This window comes from Octopus sinensis, linkage group LG4, assembly GCF_006345805.1.
Source record: "Octopus sinensis linkage group LG4, ASM634580v1, whole genome shotgun sequence".
In the NCBI taxonomy this organism is placed as follows: domain Eukaryota; kingdom Metazoa; phylum Mollusca; class Cephalopoda; order Octopoda; family Octopodidae; genus Octopus; species Octopus sinensis.
In genome coordinates this window covers 1,068,288-1,076,155 of record NC_043000.1, presented here as the reverse complement: position 1 = coordinate 1,076,155, position 7,868 = coordinate 1,068,288, and the positions used below count along the sequence as shown (strand labels likewise).

Below are 7,868 nucleotides of genomic sequence, written 5' to 3'. Positions count from 1 at the left end.
CTTTTTATTATTTACTTGATTGAATAATTAATCATAATAGAAGCAGAACATAGGATTCTGTGACATTCATGCCTTCACTAATTTCATTTATGACAAAATAAAGTAAACGGCCCCCCAGAATATTTTTTAAAGGAGCAGAAACAAAATTCTTTGAAATCTTTTTATTTATTTACTTGATTGAATAATATAATCATAATAGAAGCAGAACATAGGATTCTGTGACATTCATGCCTTCACTAAATTTCATTTATGACAAAAGTAAAGTAAACGGCCCCAGAATATTTTTTAAAGGAGCAGAAATTCCTTGAAATTCATGATTCCACTGAGAGTCTTTTGTGAAAAGAGAAAAGAAAAAAAAAAGAAAAAGAACCTAAGCAAGATACAAAATACTTTTTGGAAGGTGGAGTGTAATACAAATAGGATTCTGTGACATTCATGCCTTCACTAAGAGTAATTTATAAGATAAATAAATTAAACCTAGAATATTTCGTTTTTGGATTTGGTTTGCAAGATTCTTTATATGAGTTCGTGTCTTGAAGCATATTCTGTTGTGTCTAGGGAGAGACATTTTCTTTTTGTACCTTATAATTTAACACACTCACCGGTAAAATTTCCACTTATTTCTTATTTTTATTTTCCTAAAATTTTCGTTGCGTCTTGCAACCTTTTCAAGAGAGTCAAGAATATTGAAAAGGTTGCAAGACGCAACGAAAATTTTAGGAAAATAAAAATAAGAAATAAGTGGAAATTTTACTAGTGAGTGTGTTACATTATAAGGCACAAAAAGAAAATGACTCTCTCCAGACACAACAGAAACCTAGAATATTTTGGGGAGTAGTAGAAATAGGATTCTGACATTCATACCTTCATTTGGAATCATTTGAGGCAGAAATGGGTAATTCGGAAATTGGTAGCAGAAATAGGACTCGTGATATTCATGCCCTCACTAAGTGCCATTTGTGACTTAAGTAATTATTATTGACTCAGATTATTATTATATTATTATTATTATTATTTTATGTTTGACTTTTGCTTTACGTTTGTACAATTTGGCTCCAAGTTTCACCCAGAGAACTCAAGAGACAACAAGTTGGAAATTCATGTTGTTAAGCCTGGTTTTGTACATAGTTTTGTTCTAGAGAATGTTTAAGAAACCATAAGAAAATTATGTTTGTTTTAAAATTTGAGATTACATAGAAAGTATTTTGCGTAGTATATGGGCAGTTCCCATGAGAACTATCTTTTGAATTTCTGCCTTTTGGGGTTTCCTGGTATCTGAGATAGGTAGTAATCAGCCCCCTTTGCTATCGTTTCCAAGGCACCTATGACAACAGGTATTGTTTTAGTCTCATTATTATTATTATTATTATTATTATTATTATTATTATTATTATTATTATTATTATTATTATTACTTTTTTTTTCTTCTTTCAAATTTGCTTCCATTTCTTGCCGAGTGTCTTCCCGACTCCTAGGACAAAGAAACTCATAGTATACATTGGTAGGCCATGAAACCAAACTCAATAGTTCGTTCATTTAAAATTTTTTTTTTTAAGTTAAATTAAATTTTTATTATTATTATTATTATTATTATTATTATTATTATTATTATTATTATTATTAATTTTTTAAATTTAATTCAATTTTTTTTTGGGAGTGGCAGAAATAGAAATCTGTGGCATTCATGTCTTCACTAATACCATTTATGACTTAAGTAAATCAAATGCAACAGTTTTCAGACGAGAAGCCGTTTCACCACCATGACATTTAGGATAATCACTTGCTTAGAACGTAGTTCTAAATGCTTTGTTGCTATTATTTTTAACGTTCCTAAGGCTGCGAGCTGGCAGAATCGTTAGCACGCCGGAAAAAATGTGTAGCGGCACTTCACTCGTCTTTAAGTTTTGAGTTCAAACTCTGCCGAGGTCAACTTTTCCTGTTATCATTTGAGGTCAATAAAATAAGAACCAGTCAAGCACCGGGATCGATATAATCAACTATACCCATCTCCACAAATTCTAGGCCTTGTGGCTATAGAGGAAATAATTATCTATACACATAAAGCTGTATGTCCGTGTGTGGCAGGTTTGGTAGCCTTCAACTAACACTATCTCCTTCGAGACCCTGCGGCGCAAGTTGACCAAAATTGAGAGTATGATAGAAGGCTTGCTTCTTCATTCCGTAGAAGAAACAATTCAAATCGGACCATGTTAACACCAAAAATTTTTTACAACAAAAGGTGATTTTTTTCTACGAAAATTCCAATTTTTTGACTGCTGTGTCGCCATTTTTCAGTGTATTTCAACCAGAAAAATGTTCACTTAAAGAGAATAACAAACTACATAATGCAAAATTTTTACTTTTCAAAAAAGATTGAAATTATGTCAAAACTTTGTTAACGCGACATCAAAGTCTGCCGTTTTAAGCGCAACTAAAAAACAAACCCGAGCAACGCCGGGCTATACTGCTAGATTCTGATATTGCTAAGGCGTTGAGCTGGAAGAATCGTTAGCACGCCGGCACTTCGTTTGTCTTTATATTTTGAGTTCAAATTCTGCTGAAGTTGACTTCGCCTTTCATCCTTTCGGGCTCCATAAAACAGGTACCAGTTGAACACCTGGGTTGATGTGATCGATTTACCCATTCCTCCCAAACTGCTGGCCCTGTGCCAAAATTTGCAATCAGCTGAGGCTGACTTTTCCTTTCATTCTTCGGAGTCAATAAAATAAGTACCAGTTGAGCGCTGGGGTCGATGCAATCGACTAATCCTCTCCCTTAAAATTACAGGTCTTATGCCTTTTGCAGAAAAGCTTATTTTTAACTTTCTTTTATGTGTTCAATTCCTCAAGAATCCTATTTTGCCTGTCCTGATTCCTTGATCCATCATCATCATCATTGTTCGACCGTGGTCGAGACAATGGAATTTACCATGCTACGCCAGACTTCACGGTCCATCATGGCATTACGGAGGTCCTGTTGCTGGATGCCTGTATCCCTGGAGATTACATCAGGGTAGGAGAGTGTGCGCCCTCTGGTATTGCGAGTAGATGGCTTCCAGAGGAGAAGAGTAGAAATTACTTCTTTTTCAGCTCTACAACAATGTCCAGCAAACTGGACTCTCCTACCTTTCACAAGAGATGACACAGGTGGTAGTTTCCCATATATATTGCATTTTGATCCACGAAACCATGAAATATATTTTGTTGCGGTTATATACTTCTGCAAAAGTTTACAAGGTGTGGGCCAACGATAGAAAACGTTATAGTTGCCTGATACATTTTCTTAAATGGCGTATCATATTACTAACATCAGTAAACCAGTTCAGATACTAATAAATAAGCGCAGTTCTTTTTTAAATTTTGTATTTAATTTCTGCCTGACGAATATGATAACCTCAAGGCATTGACAACATTAGTAAACGTTTCATTTTTGTTACTGTACTAATTAAAATCTTGATTTATAATTCCATTTCACAACTGCGCATTGACAGTATTTAAGTTATTTTATATGTTCCGTCGAGCCCTAGATTTGTATGAATCAACTAAGATTTGTTGACAGGTACATGTATGTACGCATGTATGCACATACACACACACACACACACATATATATATACTAATGAGTAGACAAACAAACGAAAGTGACACTCAGTTACATATGTTATTTTAATGACAGTTAAGGCGGCGAGCTGGCAGAAACGTTAGCACGCTGGGCGAAATGCGTAGCCGTATTTCGTCTGCCGCCACGTTCTGTGTTCAAATTCCGCCGAGGTCGACTTTGCCTTTCATCCTTTCGGGGTCGATAAATTAAGTACCAGTTACGCACTGGGGTCGATACAATCGACTTAATCCGTTTGTCTGTCCTTGTTTGTCCCCTCTGTGTTTAGCCCCTTGTGGGTAGTAAAGAAATAGATATTTCGTCTGCGGCTCAAATCTGAGTTCAAATTCAAATTCACGCACATACACACACAGTTTCAGTGTGTGCGTGTGTTTGCGTGTGTTTGTGTGTGTGTGTGTGTGTGTGTGTGTGTTGTGTGTGTGTGTGTGTGTGAAACGTTATATTTTGAAATAGCCGTTTGTGGGTTATTCAGATATCTAGTTCTGTAGCACGCTAACGGAAGGTAGCGCACGGTTGCGTGCGCAGTGAGAGCTAGCAGTGACCTTCATAAGGCAGTGTGCCGAGTGACATTGCTGTGTTTACTTCACAAGTTGTGAATTTTGTGTTTTTGTGGTCACGTGTGTGCTGTAGTCTGCGATTTTGTTAGGAACAGGAAGTTGGAACAAAGAGCCAACGTGAATTTTTGCGTTAAACTTGGGAAGTTTGCTACAGAGACTTTGGACATGCTTCGGCAAGCTTACGATGACGAGGCAATGGGTCGTACGCAATGTTTTGAGTGGAACGGTCGCTTCAAAATCGGGAGGACGGGCACGGAAGATGATGAGCGGTCTGGAAGACCTTATTTCTTTATTGCCCACAAGGGGCTAAATATAGAGGGGACAAACAAGGACAGACAAAGGGATTAAGTCGATTATATAGACCCCAGTGCGTAACTGCTACTTATTTAATCGACTCCGAAAGGATGAAAGGCAAAGTCAACCTCGGCGGAATTTGAACTCAGAACGTAACGGCAGACGAAATACCTATTTCTTTACTACCCACAAGGGGCTAAACACAGAGGGGACAAACAAGGACAGACATAGGTATTAAGTCGATTACAAACAAGGACAGACATAGGTATTAAGTCGATTACATCGACCCCAGTGCGTAACTGGTACTTAATTTATCGACCCCGAAAGGATGAAAGGCAAAGTCGACCTCGGCGGAATTTGAACTCAGAACGTAACGGCAGACGAAATACCGCTAAGCATTTCGCCCGGCGTGCTAACGTTTCTGCAAGGTCGCCGCCTTCTGGAAGACCTGTCACGAGCGTCAACCCGAGAAATGTTGCGAAAATTCATCAGCTTGTGTATGAGGATCACCGGAGGACAATTAACGATATTGCTGATGTCGGTTTGCCGTATGGGTCTGTGCAGGCAACCTTAACGTCTGAATTGAACACGCAGCGTGTCTCTGCCAAGTTTGTCTCACGCTTGCTGATCACTGAGCAGAAAGAACATCGCGTCGAAGTTTGTAAAGATCTCCGTTAACGTGCCACTGATGATCCATCTTTCAATTCGAGGATCACTACCGGTAACGATAGTTGGGTTTACGGATACGACCCTGGGACGAAGCAGCAGTCGTCACAATGGACGAGCCATCAAATTCCAAGATCGAAGACGACATGACAAAGCCGCAGCTCAATCAAGAGCATGCTAATCGTTTTACCTCCCGATATCCACGGTGTTGTGCATCGACAATTCGTCCCCCCCGGGGCCAGACCGTCAATCGAAAGTTCTATTGCAATACTTTGAAACGTATGAAAGAGGACATTCGGTGAAAGCGACCGGATCTGTGGAGTGCGAAGAATTGGATTCTTCACGACGACAATGCACCCTGTCAACGAGTTTTCCTCACTCGTGAGTTTCTCGCCAAAAGCAACATGGTATCACTCCCCACCTACCATATTCGCCAGATTTAGCACCTATGGACTTTCAACTCTTTCCCAAGATGAATATGCAGCTCAAAGGCCGTTTTTTGTTTTAAGTCATTTTTATCGAACACTAGCAGAGATATCCGACGTTGCCTGTGTCAAATGAAATTAAAGAATTAGATTTTTCTTTTATATTTTCTCCAATGAACTGGAATACCTATGGTTCGAATTTCAGCAAAATTGGAGATTAAGAATTTTAATGGGGGGTTCTTTCCCTCTTTACACACCCTAACAAAAATCCTAATCTTGATATATTTATCCCATACTACTCATCTTTATGCCCAGATTCCAAAACCCAAATCTTATAAAACCTATTGAAAGGTTTTTGCTCCTGGAAAATGGAGCACATAGAGCTCTAAAATGTGTGAGTTAATGCCCCTCTTGGAGTGGGGGGGGATCTTAAAGTTAAATAGAGAAGTTGAATTGTTGGAAATCATTTTTAACTTGTGACTTATATCTATTGTTCAAATTTCTTTGGAATTGGGAATATATGAATGTTCACTGAGTTTGTAACAGAAAGCAAAGCTACAGGAAACCAAAAGATGAATGATCACAAAAAGCAGTCAGCTACCCTACCCTAGTCATTACCACTCTCCAATGTAGGATTCCTCACCTTACAGGTGACCGATACAGCCGTAAGATGCATTACGGATCTATAGCAATTGGAAGGGCGTGACCCAACTCAAATAAACATTAACAACTGTGTGACGTGAGGGCTAAGGGGAAATGAAAGTGTCACCTCTGGAGTTTGCCAATGATCCTCAATAGTATTTTAAGGGACCCTGAAAAAATTCTGCTTTAGATGAATGTATTGGTATGTATTGCAAGAAACAGCTAGATTTCTTTCTCTAACATTTTATGTAGCTCAACCTAGGCAGGTTATGTGAAAAACCAAACAAGAATCTTGAAAGAAGTTTCTAGAAAACTAGTTATGAAACATTCTATAGCAATGGGGGCCCACCAGAATAAAAGAGTAATCAAAGGGGTCCACAGATAAAAAATAGTCGAGAAACGCAGAGCTAAATCATACTCGCTACGTACAATCTTTATGAACTCCTAAAAAATTCCATTACAACAAATGTTGACACACCCAATAACTAAGGTTTTAAATAATGAACTCTGTACCTTAGACTTTTACATTGTCAAAGGAAAGCATTAAATCCAATAAAGCCAAAAGTGAATAAAAATACTAACATATCCTGTACATACCTAACAAAAAGGACACACCTAAATATGCACACTTGCTTAGAAGTTTCTACGTATATGAATAAATTCTAAACAATAACATTGCCTCAAATTTAATCAACAAAATGTCCTGGACTGGGCGACGCGTTGTGGTCTTGAACAAAACACTTCATTTCATGTTGCTCCAGTCCACTCAGCTATAAATGTGTAATCATGGAAAGGAGTGGTGTCCTGTTCAGGAGAAATGTAGGCTTGCTCGCCTAGCCAGCGGGGTAGAATCTTTCGAAAGACACAACAATACGTGGAATCGCATTGTGACCAGTGGTGTATAACACCACATCTTAGAGTCTGGTCGATAGAGTGATACGCACACACACATATTTATAGCAAAGAGGGTTTGAAAATGCAGAGGTCTTTTAGGGGTGTTTATTGACTTGACCAGCTTCACTTTAAAAAAAAAATGATTATCAAAAGTAAAATGTAAAGCTTTGTACAAGCTTTGTTGTGTTAAAATATGGTTATTACAATTGTATTATATATATATATATATTATATATATATATATATGTGTGTGTGTGTGTGTGTGTGTGTGTGTGTGTATAAGAATTTTTTGCGTAATGAGATAAAATGCCAAGCATGTGTAGATATTAGAACATTTATAGATAGACCTTCTATCTATAAATGTTCTGATATCAACACAGCCTTGGTTTTTTTTTATCGCATTACGCAAAAAATTCTTATATACACACGCTGTTATATGACCAACCCTGAACCTTAACTATGGTCTGTGTATAGCACTCACTCAGCATTACCTGACACCTTTGGGTCTCAATGACACCATTACTTCTTATATATATATATATATATATATATATATATATACTTTCAACAATATTAAGGAATGGCCTTGATAGGCCATTCGACCCACTAGAAAGAGCAGCTAAACTCAAACCGCTAAATAGTTGTAATTCAGAAACCAAAGGAATATATATGTATATATATATATATATATAATATATATATATATATATATTATATATATATATAACAATAATAAATCTCTGAGCGAGATATAAACAGTAACTGCTCTATA

At 37.3% G+C, this 7,868-nt stretch overlaps 2 protein-coding genes across 2 annotated transcripts in view; both read left to right on the top strand.

Annotated features, from left to right (window-relative positions):
* Positions 1-7,868, top strand: part of LOC118762844 (acidic mammalian chitinase-like) — a 43,824-nt gene that overhangs the window by 1,217 nt on the left and 34,739 nt on the right. The gene's annotated exons all lie outside the window — the stretch shown is intronic.
* Positions 1-7,868, top strand: part of LOC118763309 (probable cyclin-dependent serine/threonine-protein kinase DDB_G0292550) — a 29,198-nt gene that overhangs the window by 15,330 nt on the left and 6,000 nt on the right. The window lies entirely within an intron of this gene.